The following is an 18,778-nucleotide window of genomic DNA, read 5'->3' as shown; positions in this document are numbered from 1 at the left end:
TCGTTGGCTACTCCATTTCCTATGCTGTACTTTACATCCTCTTGGCTGTTCTGTAGCTACATATCTGTACTTCTTAACCCCTTCACCTCTTCACCCATCCCCTCTCACCTCCCTCTCATTTGGCAACCATCAAAATGCCATGATTCTGCCCCTGTTCTTGTTTGCTTAGTTTGTATTTTTAGGTTCAATTGTTGTTATATGTATTTATTGCCATTTTATTGTTCATAGTTTTGATCTTCTTTTCATTAAATAAGTCCCTTCAACATTTCATATGATAATGGATTGGTGATGATGAACTTGCTTAGCTATTTGTTTTTGTTTTTTTCTCTCTCTTCTGGGAGTCTCTTTATCTGCCCTTTGATTCTACATGATAGCTTTGCTGGGTAGAGCAATCTTGGCTGTAGGTCCCTGCTTTTCATGACTTGGAATAGTTCTTGCTAATCCCTTCTAGCCTGCAAAGTTTCTTTTGAGAAATCAGCTGACAGTCATATGGGAACTCCCCTGTAGGTAACTAACTTATTTTCTCTTGGTGCTTTTAAGATTCTCTCTTTATCTTTAACCTTTGGGATTTTAATTATGCTGTGTCTTTGAGTGGGCCTCTTTGCATCCATCTTATTTGGGACTCTGCACTTCCTAGACTTGCTTGTCTATGTTCTTCACCAAATTAGGGGAGTTTTCTTTCATTATTTTTTCAAATAGATTTCCAACTTCTTGCTCTTTCTCTTCTCATTCTGGCACCCCTATGATATGAATGTTGGACCTCTTGAAGTTGTCCCAGAAGCTGCTTACTCAGTTTTTTTTATTCTTCTTCCTTCTTGTTGTTCTGATTGTTTATTTTTTGTTTGTTGTGTTTTGTTTTGCTTCCTTATGTTAAATCATTGATTTGATTCTCAGCTTCACCCACTCTAGTGTTGTTTCCCTGTAAGTTTTCTTTATTTCCATTAGTGTATCCTTCATTTCTGACTGGATTTTTTTTATGTTGTTGAGGTCCACACTATGATCCTTGAGCATCCTTGTAACCAGAGCTTTGAACTCTGCGTCTGATAGATTGCTTATCTCCATTTTGTTTAGTTCTTTCTCCGGAGTTTTCATCTGTTCTTTCATTTGGGCCATGATTCCCTGTTCCTCATTTTGGCAGCCTTCCTGGTTTGTTTCTATGTATTAGGTAAAGCTGCTATGACTTCCTGTATTGGTTGTGTGACCTAATGTAGTAGGTGTCCTATAGGTCCAGTGGCACAGCCTCCCCTATCACCCAAGCTGGGTACTTGGGGTGCACCCTCCATGTGAGCTGAGTGCACCCTTGTCTTGTAGTTCAGCCTGGGTTGCTGTTAGCAGGTCAATGGGAGGGATTTACCCAGGCCAGTCAGCTGCAAGGACTGGCTGTGACCACTGACCACCAACCCACCCTCCATGGAGGATCAGCTGTGCAGGGGCAGTTGGTGGTGCTCCTTGTGCTCTGTAGCTGTCCATTGGGTGCACAGACTCTATGGTTTCCCAGGTGGTGCAGGCCAAGGTCAGCCCCCACCTGTGTTCTGCCTAGGGCCACCCTTCCTGAGCTGTAGAGCAATCTGAGGTGGCTGCTACTTGCGCTAGGCCTTGAGATTCCCAGGAGAAGCCAAGCTGAGAGTCTAGGCCTGGCTGCTGCTAGTGCTGGGCCACTTAGCAAGAGGTATGAGGGTTGGGGGCTCACTGAAGCTGGCTGTTGCTTGTTTGAGAGGATTTAGCATGTTGTGCTGCATGAGCCAAAACCAGCCCTTCATCTGGAAAAGTCACTGTTAACAACTTGGGTGTGCCCATAAGCTGGGTGGGATGGAGTTGTGGGCATTCTCCAGGATGGGACAAATAGTGTCCCCCAGCTCTTGCCTTGATGTCAGACACTTCAGTCACTCCCTGTCTGCCACTGGAGCCTTTCAAGCTGCTACCCCAGGGCTAGAGCTCAGAGGGAGTGAGTCCGAGGAAGTCTGTGTGTGGGTTTTCAGAGAAACTGCTTGTGGCTCCAGAAGTTTCTTCCACTGACTCAATCCCCACTGGTTTTTACAGCCATATATTATGGGGGCTTATCTTCCTAGCACTGGGGCCCTGGTCTAGGGGCCTGGTGTGGGGCTGGGCCCCCTCGCTCCCGAGGTATCCCTCTCAAATTTTTATCCACCACTCGTGGATGTGGAACCAGCCCGTTCCAAGTCTCTGCATCTCTGCCTCTCCCACCAGTTGGGATGGATGTGCTTTCTTTAATTCTGTAGTTGTCAGACTTCCATTCAACTCGATATCTGATGGTTCTGAGTGATGGTTGTTCTATAGTTTAGTTGTAATTTTAATATGGTTGTGTGAGGAGGTGAGCCATATTTACCTATGCCGCCATCTTGACCAGAAGTCTCCTATGTTTTCTTCTAAGAGGTTTATAATTTTAGCTCTCACATTTCCATCTATAATCCATTCTGAGTTAATTTTTGTATGCAGTGTAAGATGGGTTCCACGTAATTATTTTACATGTGGATATTCGTTCGTCCCAGCACACATTGACTGTTCTTTCTTCCATTGCCTGGTTTTGGCACCTGAATTTTACAATTGTTCTGAAAGTTAGAGCCAGTGAAAGGATCTGAGAATTAGGGAAAAGTGGTGATTTTCAGGTATGATGTGACTGCTGGTACTTGAACCTGTCATGCAGGCCTCTCAGACAGTAAGCCTGCATCTTGTGAAAAAAAAAAAAAAAAAATGGCAGCCTTCTGCTTCCTGAGGTGGCAACAGGATTTCTGGTTCTTTAACCCACCAGTGGTATCCAGTTTTATTGGAATTGCGGATGGCAGGTTTCCAAGTCCATCAGCACCTAGGCGGTGATCAGAGCAATGGCAACTAAGTATTACCCACAGAGCGGTGCCGTGTACAACTGTCAGGGCTTGGATCCTTTAGGTCCAAGTTAGATACCACAATGGCAACCAATGACCAGCCCTGGTTTATGAATATCTAAGGACCCTGATAATTTCTAAAGATATTTTGTGAAAGTAGGAGAGGCTGCTATAAAAGACTGAAAAGGGGAGACCTCAGAGGAACTGAAATTTGGGCATTCATTTAAACAGGCCCCACCTGTAGTCACCGACTGGTCAAGTCTGAGACAGCAAAATGCATATAACAAGGCCCCCTGCATACTTCCTGGTGATGCAGCTTGTCAGGACCTAGCAAGGGCCTAACAATAGGGGAGGAAATCAGCAGATGACACCAAGGCCAGGAATTTAGAGCTGGAGCTTGAGGCCAAAGAGCATAGAAGGGCCAAAGCCAGAAGTGAAACAGAGAGATATATCAGGAACCAAATGTCAGGATCCAGGAAGGCAGGGTACAACAGAGACATAAAAACTAGGAATGTAGTAAAACAAGACACTGGAGACAGAAACCAAGGGTGACGTGGTGACTGGGAGCCCAGCTAATCACACCATTAGATTTAGAGGCAAATTGGGTGACTCTCCCATGAGCCAGCCCTTTAAAAACTCCAGGCATTCTCCTCAGAGGCACTCATTTCTGCACCCTAGAGAGGCGGGTTCCTGGGACAGCTGGTCTCAAAGCTGGTGCTTGTGACAATGCCTGACACAAGGCACACGAATGCTGAGTGCCTACTATGTGCCTCAAGTGGCAACATGCAGACTTGGAGGTAGAAACTACTGTATAATGTAGGACAGGTCCTGCTCTCAGGAAGCTGAAGAGACAGCTGGCTCAGAATGCCTCCAGGGTGACACGGGTCCTGGGGCTGTGAAGTCTCCACTCAGCTTAACCGCAGTGGCAATCAATGACCAGCCCAATTCATAGACACATGTCCGAGTCAACACAGCTAATAAATGGAAGAGCCAGGATTACAACTCAAGTTTGTTGTAAGGTGGGGCTTTGCCTTCTATGCTACGGAAGACTCAGAGGCACCGTGAGAAGGAGAGTTCAAAGAACTGAAACTGGATTATTTCTGTAGGTAGAATGGTAGGGAAGGGGCCTTGGAGGAGAAGGAGTTAAAGAGGAGTGCAAGCAGTGAGAGAGAAGGGGAGGAGTTATGGAATGTATTAGGGTTCTCAGACACAGAACATGTTTGTGTGTGTGTGTGTGTGTGTGTGTGTGTGTGTGTGTACATATGAAGTCTGTCCGGAAAAAGTCCAGCCATTGTTAACATAACAAGAGGAGTTTGCACGACATCGATGTAACCTGGCAGTCAAGGAGAGGGGACTGGAATGTGCAGGCGTGAACAGTGACGACTTCACTGTACTAATCAGTGGGGCGGTAGATGCCAGTGCGTGAGTATGCGTACTGTGTGGCTGTCGCATTCAGAATGACTGCGTGAGTAGAGCTAGAGATCTACATCAAATGTTGCGTTAAGCTTGACCATTCCTCCATGGAAACTATTGGGACGATTCAGAGGCCGCAGCTATGGGCACCTGGTGATCGGCAGCTCCATCACAACAGCGCACCGGCTCATGCAACATGTCTGTCTCCTGCAGAGTTTTTTGGCAAAACATCAAATCACCCAGGTGACTCAGCCTCCCTACAGCCCAGATTTGGTGCCCTGTGACTTATGGCTTTTCCCAAAACTAAAATCACCTTTGAAAGGGAATAGATTTCAGACCATCGATGAGATTCAGGAAAGTATGATGGGGCAGTTGATGGCAGTTGGGAGAACTGTGTGAGGTCCCAAGGTGCCTACTTTGAAGGGGACTGAGGTGTCATTGTCCTGTGTACAATGTTTCTTGTATCTTGTATCTTCTTCAATAAATGCCTCTATTTTTCATAGAGCGTGGCTGGATACTTTCTGGACAGACCTCGTATATCCAATTTTCTGTTCATGTATATATGTTTATCTATTAAAGAGATTTATTTAAAATAATTGGTTCACACAATTATGGAGGCTGAGAAGTCTCAAGATCTGCAATCGGCAAGCCAGAGACCCCAGAGAGCCCGTGCTACCATTCCAGTCCACATCTGAAGGCCTGAGAACTGGGAGAGTTGATGGTACAAGTTCCAATCTGAAGGCAGGAGAAGACCAATATTCCAGCTCAAGCAGTTAAGGCGGCAGGTGAACTTCCCTCTTACTCAGCCTTTTTGTTCTCTTCGGGTTTGCTGTTGATTGGATGAGGCCCATTCACATTAGGGAGGGCATTCTGCTTTGCTCAGTCTGCCAATTCGCATGTTAACCTCCATTTCCACAAACATCCTCACAGACATACCCAGGTTAAAGTTTGACCAAATGTCAGGGCACCCTGTGGCCCACTCAAATTGACAGATAAAATCAACCATTGCAGGGAAGAAGGAAGTACCAATCAGTGCATCACTTCCCAAAGGGCAGCAAAGACTCAGGCAACTGGCCTTGCCCCGTGTTGGGGGGATTTGTAGACAGACCATGGATTCTCTAAGAGATGGTACTGATCCCTACAAGGCTTTGGAAATCTCTAGGGATGTTTTTGATTTTCACAATCAATGGGGAAGGCTATTTAGCGGTTGGAGACAAGGGATGCTAGACTTCATACAGAACACATGGTAACGCAGGAATTTTGAATGTCCCACTGGATGTTCATAGAGGCAAAAAATTATTATGTAGGTGTTAATTATGTTGGTTCTTTCTCAGCCTAGAACCCAACTCTGCTTCATATATAACCACAGAGTATTTCTTTTTTAAATATATTTTATTTATTTATTTTCAGAGAGAGGGGAAGGGAGGGAGAGATACATTGATCAGTTGCCTCTCACATGCCCCCTCTGGGCACCTGGCCTGCAACCCAAGGATGTGCCCTGACCAGGAATTGAATCGGCAACCTTTTGGTTCTCAGGCTGGCACTCAATCCACTGAGCCACGCCATCCAGGGCTCACAAAGTATTGTAGCACTTTTTTTTATAAAAATCAAAGTTTGAGGGATCCAATTGTCATATATATTCAGGGGTGATTGGGCTTGGTTTTGTACATGTCCTTTCAGGCTGCTATAACAAAATACCATCAACTGAGTGGTTTAGAAACAACAGAAATTTATTTCTTACAGTTCTGGAGGCTGGGAGTCCAAGATCAACATGCCTGCACAGTCAGGTTCTGCTGAAGACTCTCTTCCAGGTTGCAGATGGCGGACATCTAGTTTATCCTCACGTAGGGGAAGGAGCAAGGTAACTCTCTGGGGTCTCTTTTGTAAGGGCACCTTCACGAGCTCCCAAAGGTTCCGCCTTCTGATTCCAGCACCTTGGGCATTAGATTTTCAACATTCTGTGGGCGGGGGTTGGGGAGGAGAAAGGTCACATTCAGACTATCACAAAGGACTCTCCCCAAAGTTATGTCCTCTTTTGGGAAGAACGTCATTAACGGCCTCACTGCTGGTGGTATTTATGTCAGTAACACCGCCCCCCACATCAGGCTGTCTTTACCGTGTCCCATTCATGGTGAGTCGAGATCTCTCTCAGCACCAGTCCCTGTTCACTTCCTGACCCCTTCTTACGTAGTCAAGCCCACGCCTTTACCTATTAAAACATTTCATTTCTATTATTTTATTACAAACCACTTTTTATTTATTTCTCCTTTATATTGGGGCTTTCTATTGTGGGGTTTGGTTTTGTTTTTGGAATAATATATGTAAGTAGGTTATTTTATAGATGAATTTTATTTATTTCAGGAGAATAGAGAGGACATTACAAAATAATTGGTTAAAAGGAAAGCCTTGGGTTTGATCCATTTAGAAACAACTGAGCCAGACAAGGCTGCGGCTCCCTTCTTAAGCCCTTCACAGAAGAGCTGTTTACACACTAAGGAGTGCTCAGTATGTATTTGGTTTAGAGAATGGCCAGCTAAGAGTTCTCCAGAGCTGGCAGAGGGTAGCCCCTTTGTCCAAGATCCCCTTCAGGCATCAGCACCCACCTCCTTCATGGATCAGCAGCAGCAAAAAGCACCCACCCAAGGGTGAGCACACAACCAGGGAGACCAGCCCAATCACTGGCTCCACACAGAACACCTCAAGAAGCCATATGGAACTGAACAGGACCGGGCCTGGTCAGGGGGGTCCGTTGCTACTGCAGACAGACTGTGTTGTCCCGCCCCTCCCTGGGAAGCACCTCAGAAAATCCCCTCATTATCTCAGGCAGCCATTCTGGTTTTCTAAGAGCCACCCCAGGTCCTAGTTTCCACAGACCCCATGCTGATTCTAAACAGTGTTACCCATTTCATCGGAAAAGCTCTTTCCTGTGTAGATTTTCCTCCAAGAGTTCTGAACTCATCCTCCCAGCCTCCACTTCTTGCCAGTTCAGGACTGGCAACCCAGCCCTTCACATGCTGCCTTTGGACTTGATGTTTTCAGTCCAGGCTTGCTTCCTAGGGTGCCCTGTGCCGGGACTCAACACCAGCACCCCTGCACACAGTGACCCAGAGCGCAGGCCCGACCCACCCTTGCTCAGGGCCTGATTTCACGCTCCTCCCACTGCCCCATGGCTGCTGACCAAGCACATCCTTTCCCAAGGCTGGTCCTGACCCCCACATGCCTGGCCTGGGCTTGAATCCATGGCCCCATCTGCCAGGGAGAGGATGTTGGGCAATTTCCCCGCCTTTGTCCTTTGCAGAAACCCTCGCCACCTACCCTGGTCTCGTCGGTTTGGTAGTCGCTATTCTCTCAGAGGTGAGGATGGACCCTCCCACCCTCGTGTTCCATCTTTTTCACCTTTGAAAAAGACATTCAGAGCAGCTGGGGCCCAGGGTCTAGAACCAAAAGCAGCCCTCCTGGAGAAGGCTAACTCAGCTATTCGGGCAGATTCAACTATTCATTCTGTTAGTGGAGAAACCCTGGTTCTCCTCACCAAGGCAGGAAATTACAGATCAGTGAGCTTATTAGCGTGCACGCAAAACTTATTAGTGAATGGGAGAGCAGACGCAAGGGTGGCCAAAGCCCAGGAGCCGGAGAGCCAAGAGCGCCAGGAAAACTAGTCCTTTGTTCTGAGGACTTATATAGTAGGCGGGATGGGGGAAGAGGGTGAAGAAGTTACATACTGATTGACAGCTAAAGGTGATGCGAGCTTTCCCAGACTGGGCGTGAACACTCAATGTCAATGGGCTTCTTTCTTTAGGTCCTGGGCCCTTTCCCGTCTTTATGGCCTTGGGATGAAAGCACAGTTTCAAAGGCTCTCGTTCCCAGATAGTGGAAAGGATACATAGAATTCCAAGGACTGCTCTCCTCCCGTGTTAGCATGGTGTTTTCTTGTGATATTGGAGCAGCTGGCAATGTTATCAGAGCAGGCCCAGGGCTGCTGAGTTAGCAGGGCAGGCATGTCTCTCTCTGCTACTCATGCTCCTGTAACAGTTCGGCACAGTTCTCACCGTCTCCCTTCGGGCATTTCTAGGGTTTGTACTGACCCAAGTATGTCTGAGGTTTGCTGGAGGACAGAAGATTATAACCAACCTTTATACCGATTGTCAGTCCTTCATTCTACCTCCATCCCCTAATCGTGAACACCTAACTGTTTGCTGCATGTGAGAGACACTAAACCTACAAAAAACCCTGAATATAATTCAATCTTTTTCTTTCGATCATTTAGAAACAGCATCTAGAGTATTCTGTGACAGAGTAGAAAGAGAATTCTTTTCTTGTAAGTCACTCCCTTAAAACCCCATTCCTTCCACAACCCTTCCCCCATCCATCATCCCGCTCCCAGCAGTGATGGAGTCTTTCGGCCTCCTTCTCCCCCTCTGTCTTGCAAATTTCACAAGCCTCTGGTGTCAAAAGGATGTTTATGGCCTTTCTCCTCTGCCCAGTGACTGCGGCTTCTGCAGAGCATCTGGTGGGCTCCAGGAACTCAAGACTTCCCCGCTTTCCCAGGGAGATGGGAAGGCTGAGCTCTGGTTTCAAAGATGGTTGAGGAGGGGGGTGTCCGCTCCGAGCTGCAGCTGGTTTCTCCTAGAGTATGTAAAAACCAGACATCTTGCCTTGATGGAGATTCATTTTCTTCCCAAACCCTCTCCTGTCCAGACTACCTAAGAAATGTATTTCTCGTATTAACGCCGCTTTGACTGTTTCCCTGAAGTAATCTGTTAAGCCCGAGCTACGTGAGCAGGCACATTTTCCTGGCCCCCAGGTGCATGACAAAGCATCCTCCATCCACTGATTGACAATGATTGCTGGCAGGCCCAAGTCGCTAGGAAGTTTCTCTCTCCCGAACAAAGGTCTGGCGCCTTGGGAGTGGGGCAAGATAAAAGTTCAGTTCTCCCAGCCCCATCACAATTAAGGCTATTATCCAGGCCTCTGTCCCTTTTCCCCACCTGGCTGGGAGAGGCCAAGAAAGCAATGTTTGCGAATTCCTTTAAAAAGTTGAGTCAGCAAATGTCTGACCTAAAGAGTAAATCTTTAATAAATAGAACTTCAATTACAAAGAATAAAAATAAAAATCAATAACTACAAAACATATCTGTATTTCCAGGCTATATTTTAGTATCTAGATTAGGCCAGACAACCAAATTACTGTGCAGACTATTGTGTGGCTTCCGCACTATAGACCCACCTATCATTCCAACTTTCAGCTCGTCATTGTCAAGTCAAAAATCAGAATTCCTGTCTTGAAAGCCCATGACTGCCCTTTTGAGAATTTTTGTACAACTGAATAAAATACACCCTAACAAATATTTAGGTACAGGGCCCCTGGGCCATCAGGACTAAAGCAAATGAAATTATACCTACAAACCCAGGTTTTTAAGGCTGTGAAAATTTTCCATTTGGTGATATTTTTTACTTAATGACACCTGATCTATTCTATTTTTGTGCTGGGTGTCAACTCACCAGTCCTATCCCTGGATCTAAATGATGAAGAATAAACATTCAATTGATTATTAAAAAGAAAAAAAAAAAAAAGTAAGCCCTGGCTGGTGTGGCTCGCTGGATTGAATGTTGGCTTGCGAACCAAAGGGCTGCCTGTTCAATTCCCAGTCAGGGCACATGCTTAGTTTGCAGGCCAGGTCCCCAGTTGGGGGCGTGTAGGAGGTAACCACACATTGATGTTTCTCTCCCTCTCTTTCTCCCTCCCTTCTCCTCTCTGTAAAAATAAATAAATAAAATCTTTTCCTTTTTTTTTTTTTTTTAAGTCCACTGGAGGGAAATGATATCATACATACCAAGGGTAAGTGAAATTGTGACCCGTCTGGCTTGGGTTTGTTTGGGGAATTTTGGCATCAGCCCCAATCACAGTGTCCAGACGATGCGCGGGAAGTGTCTTTAGGGGCGCCTACACTTCCGCCTTTTGCCTAGGGAAGGTACAAAGTCTGAGATGGAAGGAACAGCCTGCCAACCCTGGCTCTCCACATACAAAGGCTGCTTGGTACTTGTACCTTAATTGCAGAATGTGTCATCCACAGTTCCCAAAGTCCTTTACTGCTCCCGCTCCATCAATCAGATAACCTTTTATTTAAAAGGCTGGTGAGGACATTAAAACACATCACAAAAAGGCAACGATTTAACTTGCTGAGTTTATGGTTTATGTTTTAAGGAACCTGGATTCCTAATTTGTTTGAAGATTGCACCCTGCAAAACAGTTGGACCTCACTCTTGCCTTTGGCTGAACTTGGTCACACCGCGCATAGGACCCAGTTATGATAACTTCTTTAAGCTAAAGCAGTGACTCTCAGCCTTCTCCCCACTTTGTCCACACGTGTAACCGACAGGATTCCCATGTTCCCACGCCAGCCTGCTTGCTGCTTCTCCAACCAGCCAAAAGGTCCCAGGGGTCCTGCCCAACAGTACCCCCTCTCACTGCCCTTTGTGCTGCAGACCCCCACCCCCAGCCCCGTCTTCCGTAGAAGCTGAAATGTCACGATTGGCCTCTCAGCCTCCTCACGGCTGGAGGGTGGGCATGCGGCCTGATCCTGGCCAACAAGATCTACAGGAAAGCTTTGGGAAAGATTTCCCCCTAACGCAGAGACTCATGGGAGGAAATGCCTTTCTCGGCTTGATGCGTGCATGTCTGCAGTGCCTGGAACTGCTCGACCGTCTGCCTTTTGACCATGAGGACGGGCTGCTGCTGACAGGCTGAGCATGGCCAACTGGAATGTTGGGAAGTCGGAAAGCACCCTGTCCTCAACCTCACGGTTGAAGCACGGTGAACGGGGAGCAGGATGTGCCACCCTAGAATGTGCCACTTTGGCCTGCGGATTATCTTGAGCTGAGGGCAGTCCCAGCAGACTCAAGAACAACTTTTGCCTCGTCCTTAACTACCAGAAAGAACTCAGATAGGGGGCCTGACTCAGAGAGAGAGCTATTACCAGTGTAAAAGCAAAAAAAAGAAAAAAATAATTTTTCCTTCCTTTGTTCTTCTGGCTGGACTAATAAATTAACATGAGACAGATTAACAGGAGACAATAACCCAATGTATTATGTATGTACTGTACATAGGGATTTCATAAGACTATGAGACCCAAAGACGCATTGGGCAGCTGAGTGAGGCTCGTATGCCACCCTGGGCTAAGGAAAGGGCGATGCCGGACCCCTGTAAGAGGTAACTTATCTGAATGACCTATCTGTATGGCAGGGCGAATATCTGATCTGCTCTTTTGATTATCCTGTGAATTATCATCCTCTCCTTTGAAGTCCAAGGCCCCTATCCCATTCCTAAGCTCCAATGACGCATAAGCCGCAACTGCCTGACTTGCCCCTGGGTTTCATATTTTCCTGAGGCTCCTGTACGTATGAAGTTAAACATTTGTTTTTCTCCTGTTAATCTAGCTTATGTCAATTTAAATATTTATGTTCATGTAGGCAGGTGTGTTCTATTCGCAGCATGGGCACTTAATAAATATTTGTTAAAAAAAAAGAAGAATGAACATGAATGATAATGATAACCTGGAATACACTCTAATTTATATTTAAACTAAGTCTTTTCCAGAAAGTAGAATAATAGTTGCCAGAGGCCAAGGGAGGAGGAATGGGGAGTTAATTGTTCAATGAACAGAGAGACTTTCATCTGGGGGGAAATGAAAAAGTTCTAGAGGCGGATGGTTGGTGATGGCTGTACAACAATGTGAATGTACTTAATAATAGAGAACTGTACACTTAAAAATGGTTAAGTGCCCTGGATGGTGTGGCTCAGAGGATTGAGTGCTGCGCCGGCCTGTGAACCAAAAGGTTGCCAGTTCAAGTCCCAGTCCCGGCACATGCCTGTGTTGCGGACCAGGTCCTCAGTTGGGGGTGTGCGAGAGGCAACTGATCAGTGTTTCTCTTCCTCTCTTTCTTCCTTCCTGCCTTTCTCTAAAAATGAATAAATAAAATCTTTTTTAAAAAAATTTTTTTAAAAGGGGGTTAAGCCCTGGCCAAGTAGATCAGTTGGTTGGAGCATCATCCCTGATACACCAACTCTGTAGGATTGATCGCCGGTCAGGGCACATTACAAGAAGCAACCGAAGAATGCATCAGTAAGTGAAACAACAAATCCTTGTTTCCCTCTCTCTCTTTCTCTGTCTAAAATCAATAGATAAAAGTTTTTTGCAAACCTTAGTACTTACCATCACAAAGGACAGAAAAAGAGGGTGTGCCTGCTCCCTGCCCCACACCCCTCACCTGACACTCCAGAAAAACTCCCACAAAGGGTTCCCCGCTTGCAGGGAGCCTCAGATCTCCATCTTTTGGTGCATCTGTGAGTGTGACTCAGGTGTGTGTGTGGGGCTGTTGTTTTCCAGCCCCATGCTGCGGCGGCTTCCATTCCCGTAACCCAGCTCACACCTGAGGAAGCTCTACAGCTCTTAACCATTGATTATTCTCATCTTAACAAAGCTCTGGTCCAGCTGTGGGTTAGATTCGTTTGCAAAAATTTTCATTCAAAGACACTTACTCTCTTTTACAGCTGAGTCAGCTAAGAAGGGCTAGATCTTCTATTTGCATGGGGGGGGGGGCAGGGGGAGAAAACAGTGCTGTCCTATGCAGAACGGATTCCTACTATCACAGAAACGAAATCAGAGGTTGCGACTCACCACACACACACACACACACACACACACATACACACACACACACACACACACGATCAGGAAACAGCTTGTCCATTTTGCCCACAGAGGCAGGGATTTTGGTTTCCTTGGTTTCTGAGCTTTTCTTGGACCCAGGCCACCTAGGGAAACTGAGCAAGTCCATGCGTTCTTCGAATTTGGGCTGCATCCATCCAGGACACAAAAAACAGACTATCCAGCCCTCTCCCCCAAGTGGAGCAGACAGAAGTGTCGTTGATGCTGAAGCTGTGGAAAGCTTCGGCAGGTCCCAGGGGAGGAAGCTTGGCACAGGCAGGCGCTTAAAACAGCTCCGCCGACCCTGGAAGGGAGCAGCAGGCTGGGGCAAGGTCCAGGCCTCTGCTGGGCCCTGACTACAGACACCCTGTGCTTTCTCAGTGAGACAGAGACAGAAGCAGCCTGTCCCTGCAGGCTCTGCCTGGTGGGTTTCCGCATGTCTGAAGAATTCTCTCAAAAGAACGCGACCCATGGAAAAAATGCTCATGATATAATGTCAAATGGAAAATCCAAGATAAAAGGAATTTATATATGCACGTATACGTACACACATATATAAAGCATAATATATGCATATATAATATAAATATCTATGTTAAAAAAATTTTTTTTAATCATGCATTGAAAAACAAGACCAGGAGGAAATCATAATATCACTGATGTCCTCTGGGTGATTGAATAACAGGTCATTGTTTATCTCTTATTTACGTTTCTGTGTGGTTTTAAATTTTCCTATAACTAGAATGTGTTATTTGATAGACATAAACACATTTTGAACTCCACCAACCCAGTAGCCCCTGGGCATGGGGGAAGGTGTGGGCTGTGGAAAACTGGGCGGGGAGCGCTCTGGGAAATATTTGGCCGTTGCAGTCAGCTCACTGCCGAGGGGAAGTCTGGAAGGTCAGGACCAGCGCACTCCCCTTGCTCTTTCCCTTACAGTTATCTCAGAGTGACTGGTGTCCCTGATCGTGGGCCTGTTTAGCAAGAAACACAGTAGCAGATTTATTTTATTTTATTTATTTTATTTTATTTTTAGGGGAATGTAGCCCAAACTCCCAGAGCAGAATTAGCCTCTTGCCTGTGCTCCCTGCCCCTCAGCCCTCACCTGACATTCCAGATAAGCTCACACAAAGGGTTTCCCACTTGCAGAGATCCTCAGATCTCCATCTAAAAGGGGGGCGGGGTGTTGTTTTCCAGCCCCATGCTGCCACTGCTTGCATTCAAACCCCGCCTCCCCCCCCCTCAGCCATGCTGGGACCCCGTTGCTAACACCAGCCACTGCTGTGGAAAATGACACAGAGAGTTTGTCTTCTGAAAACATTTGGCACCGTCCCGGGAAGGAAAAACTGAGCTCATCCCAAGACACAGGAGAGAATTGGTGACAATACAGTCATCTCTGGATCCTGCAGAAATCTATTTCTTGGCCTTTTTCCCCTTTTTATTATTAGTTTGGTGTTTTTTTGGTAACCCTTCATTTCTTAAAGAATAATTTTTCTTCACATAAACACTATGGTCAAGCAAGAGCACAGCCGTCTCAGGACAGCAAAATCATACCCTCTTCCCAGCTGAGTTTCAAGGTGCGTTCCCAGAATTCTCCTCCTGCAGTCGGGTGGGCTGCTGCAGCCTTGGAATGCGGCCCCGAGGCAGCTCCTGGCGCTCTGGCAGATGGTTGAACAGTTAAGAACACAGTGAGGAGATACAGGTACAGCTTGAAGCTGGGGAGTGCTGGAAAGCGGCCCCACCTTGAGAGACTGTGAGGTGGGGGGAAGCTGGAACGCTTGCCCACGGCAGCCCTTACTGCCTTTGTCTCTCTCTCTCTCTCTCCCACTCTCTCTCTCTCTCTCACACACACACACACACACACAGCATGTGGGAAAAGGTGGCATCTTCAGACCATCCTGTTGGAGGCTGCCTTGAGGTGTAGCCCCAGAGATGGGGAAGAAGGGAAGAGGTCAGTAGGGTTTAAAGGTCAAAGAACGTCCTGCTTCTCCAGACCCTCCTCTCAAGCCAGGGCCCTTTAGGGATCTTCCTGGGCAGTGCAAACGTCCCTTGGCTTGAACTGGCCCCTGAATATGGCTTTCACTCTTCATCCTTCCCCAGACACCCAAAGGGCCCTCACCCTAGGAGGGTGAGACTGGGAAGGGCACCATGTTCCCCACTCAGGAGACCAGCCGGCCACTGCAGGTGGTCCCCCCTCACATCCTGCCCTGTGACTCTGCTGGGGCTCCCCTCCCTCCTCCCTGCCCTGGCCTCCAACAGCGGGGCCCTGACCAGAGGAAGCTGGGCATGGTTCCTACCACCTGCGCTCACACACAGTCAGCACACCCAGCCCCCCCAAGCCTTGCCCCTGGCCGCCAAGGGACACCCCGCTCCTGTCCTCATAGGGGGCTCCAGCCCCCCACCCCACTCCTTGCCTGTCGCCTCAGTGGGGAGATGTGGAACCTCTGGTGGTCTTTCTAGCTGTCCTTGACATTGAAGAGGACTTAGCCCAGTTGAGTTGGAATTGTGTCCCCAAAGTCCATATGACAAAGGCCTCATTTCCCATCCTTCAGAACATAACCGTGTTTGGAGACAAGGTCTTGAAAGAGTGGAAATGAGACTATTGGGGTGGGGCCCTAACCCAGCAGATCTGGTGTCCTTAAAGAGGCAGAGACTCCAGGGGTGCATGCAGTGTCATGGGTGAACTGACGAGGCCGTGGAACAGCTGCCATCTGCAAGCCAAGGAGGGAGCCATGGAGGACCAAGTGGAACACCAACCCTGCCAATGCATTGATCTCTGACTCCAGAACTGTGAGAAAATAGACTTCTGTTGTTTAAGCCACCCAGGCTGCAGCCACAGGGAACTATTACAGTGCTGAGCAGACCCAGTGGCCTCTGGACTCCATTTGGGACAACACCACATGCACAGGGGACAGCCCACCCTCACGATGGTTGCCTCCCCTCCACTGGGTGGGCAGGGGTCTGTTGTGACCTTCCTGTCCATGAGAAGCTCACTTCAGCGAGTCAGGCCTTCTCTGATTCCCTGCTTGGGAGAGGGCAGAGGGACAGCACCCCGACCCTGTCCTTGGGCCTCACCTTGGAGATGAACTCAACCTTGTGGGTGCTGGGAAAGAGGGAGAGATGTCTGCTCTTCGGCCTCCTTCCCACCTCGTTCTCCCACTTGGTTCCATCCAGCCCTGTCCCTCCATGTCACAGAGAATGCCCAAGTGCCGGCCCCTGCATTTTCTGCAGCCCCCATTCATTACTGGGGCTGCCGTTCCTGGGGTGGGCACCAAGGCCCTGGGTGAACACAAGGACACAGCAGCTGTTTCCTGCTGCCATTTGAGAGGTTTGAGAGCGTGCCCAGCACATGCCCAGGATATCCTTCGGAAGAGAACAGGAGCGGAATGGAAGGGATCTCAGACCTTTTTCCTTATAACATTTTAACTTGGGGCGGGGAACCGGCTGGGATCTGTGAGCAGGGCTGCCTCCCAGTGGCTTCGAAGGGCCATGCAGGCCTCTCCGGAAAGTCACAGAATTTGAGTTCCTTAAACGAAATTTAAAAAATTAAATGTTGGAGAGAGTGCTTATTGTCTCATTTCTTCCTTTTTTCTCCTAGACTTCTAAGAGAGAAAAGACACAGGAGAGGAGAGCTAGGAAGAAGATGAGAGGGGCACAGGACAGACTGGGGGAGTTTTTAATCTGTTTAATAGACATGAGACAAAGTTAAATACTCCCCTAAAAGAATCGTAAGATCATCTATTCTGCCACCTCAAGCCTGGCACATTTTAGCAAACTATCTAGAAACCCAGCCTAGTACTGTGCCAAATATTTTACTAGGATAGATAAATTTATTTACTCCTTATAAAATCCCTAGGCACCCTGGCTAGTGTGGTTCAGTGGATTGAGTGCTGACCTGCAAACCAAAGGGTTGCTGGTTCGATTCCCAGTCAGGGCACATGCCTGGGTTGTGGGCCAGACCCCAGTTGGGGGCATGAGACGCAACCACACATTGATGTTTCTCTCCCTCTCTTTCTCTCTCCCTTCCCCTCTCTAAAAATAAATATTAAAAAAAAAAAAAAAACTTGAAGATTTTTACTGCATAGTTAAGACTCTTAATAAGGTTGTATGTACAGCAATACAGGAAAATTAAGAAAAGGTGTATCTGTGACACTTACTTTCTTCTTTATAGATAAAGCTGCCTAAAAATATTTTATGAAAACTTGGCCCAGCTGTTATTTCGTGGATGCATAAATATCTATTTCACAACTTTTATGATTTACACTGAATAATCCTAATTTGCCCCAGTAATGCCAAATGTACTTTAGGTTTTTTGGTTCTAAAACCTTAAAAAGCCCTTAATGGGTTTCAAATACAAGACTACCTTTAAGGAAGATAGGAATGCCTTACTTAATGCCAGTCGTCCTGCTGGGACTTACACACGTGATGTATGCTCAGCATGGCTGAAACTTGGTCTAGTAACTCTGATCAAAAGCAGTTTCGATTCCACTGACTTTGGGCCCCTTGACAATACAAGAAAACAGTTCTTGTGGCATTTGTCATTATGGTCACTGGGATAAGAAGTAAAATATTAACTGCTTTGCCAGGAATTGGTCCCTCTCTGGTCTACCACACCATTGCTTTGTACATAAACATCCTTTTGGTTTTAAAAGTCAGTGTGTAGCCCTGGCTGGTGAGGCTCAGTGGACTGAGTGCCAGCCTGTGAACCAAAAGGTCGCCAGTTTGATTCCCAGTCAGGGCACATGCCTGGGTTGCAGGCTAGTTGGGAGCACAAGAGAGGCAACCACACATGGATGTTTCTCTCCCTCTCTCTCTAAAAATAAATAAATATTTTTTTAAAAAGTCAATGTGTAAACTGAGTGAAGCATACAAAGAACCTCCCTGCACAATCTTTTCAATTTTCACTGAATCTATTTTTAACAAACCAGTATGCAGATAAAACTAAAAGAATTGAAAACAGGACTGGTATACCCATGTTCATAGCAACACTAGCCACAATAGCCAAAAGGTGGAAACAACCCCAGTGGCCATCAACAGATAAAACAAAATGTGGTGTACCCACATATGCTATTCAGCCATACAAAGAAACGTTCTGACACAGGCTACATGGATGAACCTTGAGAACATTGCGCTAAGTGAAATAAGCCAGACACAAAAGGACACGTATTGTACAATTCCACTTACATGAAATATCAGGTGAGCATGTTAATAAAGACCAATGAGGGGCAAATTCAGAGACAGAAGTTATCTGGGGCTGGAAAAGACAAACAGGGCTCCCAATCTTATAGAGAGAAAATAGCAAGATGATGCAACTTCTGTCAACTTTAAGAGCGGTCATTCAATTCTTTCAACATAGTAATTATTTAGCTCCAAGTTTGGGACATTGATTTATATCCATCGAAATGGCAGGAGCATTTGTGTGTCTCAGGACACATAACAAAGGCACTGGATAAGCATCCCGCTGTACCACAATGTTCATGTTCACTATTTTCCCTGAAACAAGTATTTTACAAACCCAACATAGTTATTTTCTAGCATTTACTGTGTGTGGTTAAGAGGAGTGGTTCTCAAAGTGCAGCCCACGGATCAGCCGCATGCACAGCCCCCAAGAACCGGTTAGAAATGAAAATCCTCAGGCCCCACCCCAGACCAATCTGAGTTGGAACAAGCCCTGCAGGTGATTCTGATGTTCGATGAGTTGGATAACCCCCGGTCAAGGGCACAAGCAGGCATGGCCTGTCTCCAATCCTAAATTAGAAAGAATTCAGAGGGAAAAGCTAAAACCAGCTCGTGTTTGAAACTAACTCGCAAAAT

At 46.8% G+C, this 18,778-nt stretch overlaps 1 long non-coding RNA gene across 1 annotated transcript; it reads right to left on the bottom strand.

Moving 5' to 3' along the window:
* Nucleotides 1–5,797: 5,797 nt before the first annotated feature.
* Nucleotides 5,798–7,343, bottom strand: LOC149998844 (uncharacterized). Its single transcript, XR_016514363.1, has 3 exons — nt 7,157–7,343; nt 6,373–6,465; nt 5,798–6,214 (listed from the first exon to the last, which is right to left on the bottom strand). It is a non-coding gene; the product is annotated as an uncharacterized LOC149998844 (long non-coding RNA).
* Between the last annotated feature and the right edge of the window lie 11,435 nt (nt 7,344–18,778).

The sequence above is a fragment of the Furipterus horrens genome, unplaced genomic scaffold (genome assembly GCF_987537825.1).
Source record: "Furipterus horrens unplaced genomic scaffold, mFurHor1.1.pri manual_scaffold_11, whole genome shotgun sequence".
Lineage (NCBI taxonomy): Eukaryota > Metazoa > Chordata > Mammalia > Chiroptera > Furipteridae > Furipterus > Furipterus horrens.
Note: the sequence above shows the minus strand (reverse complement) of the source record. Positions and strands in the feature narration are given on the sequence as shown.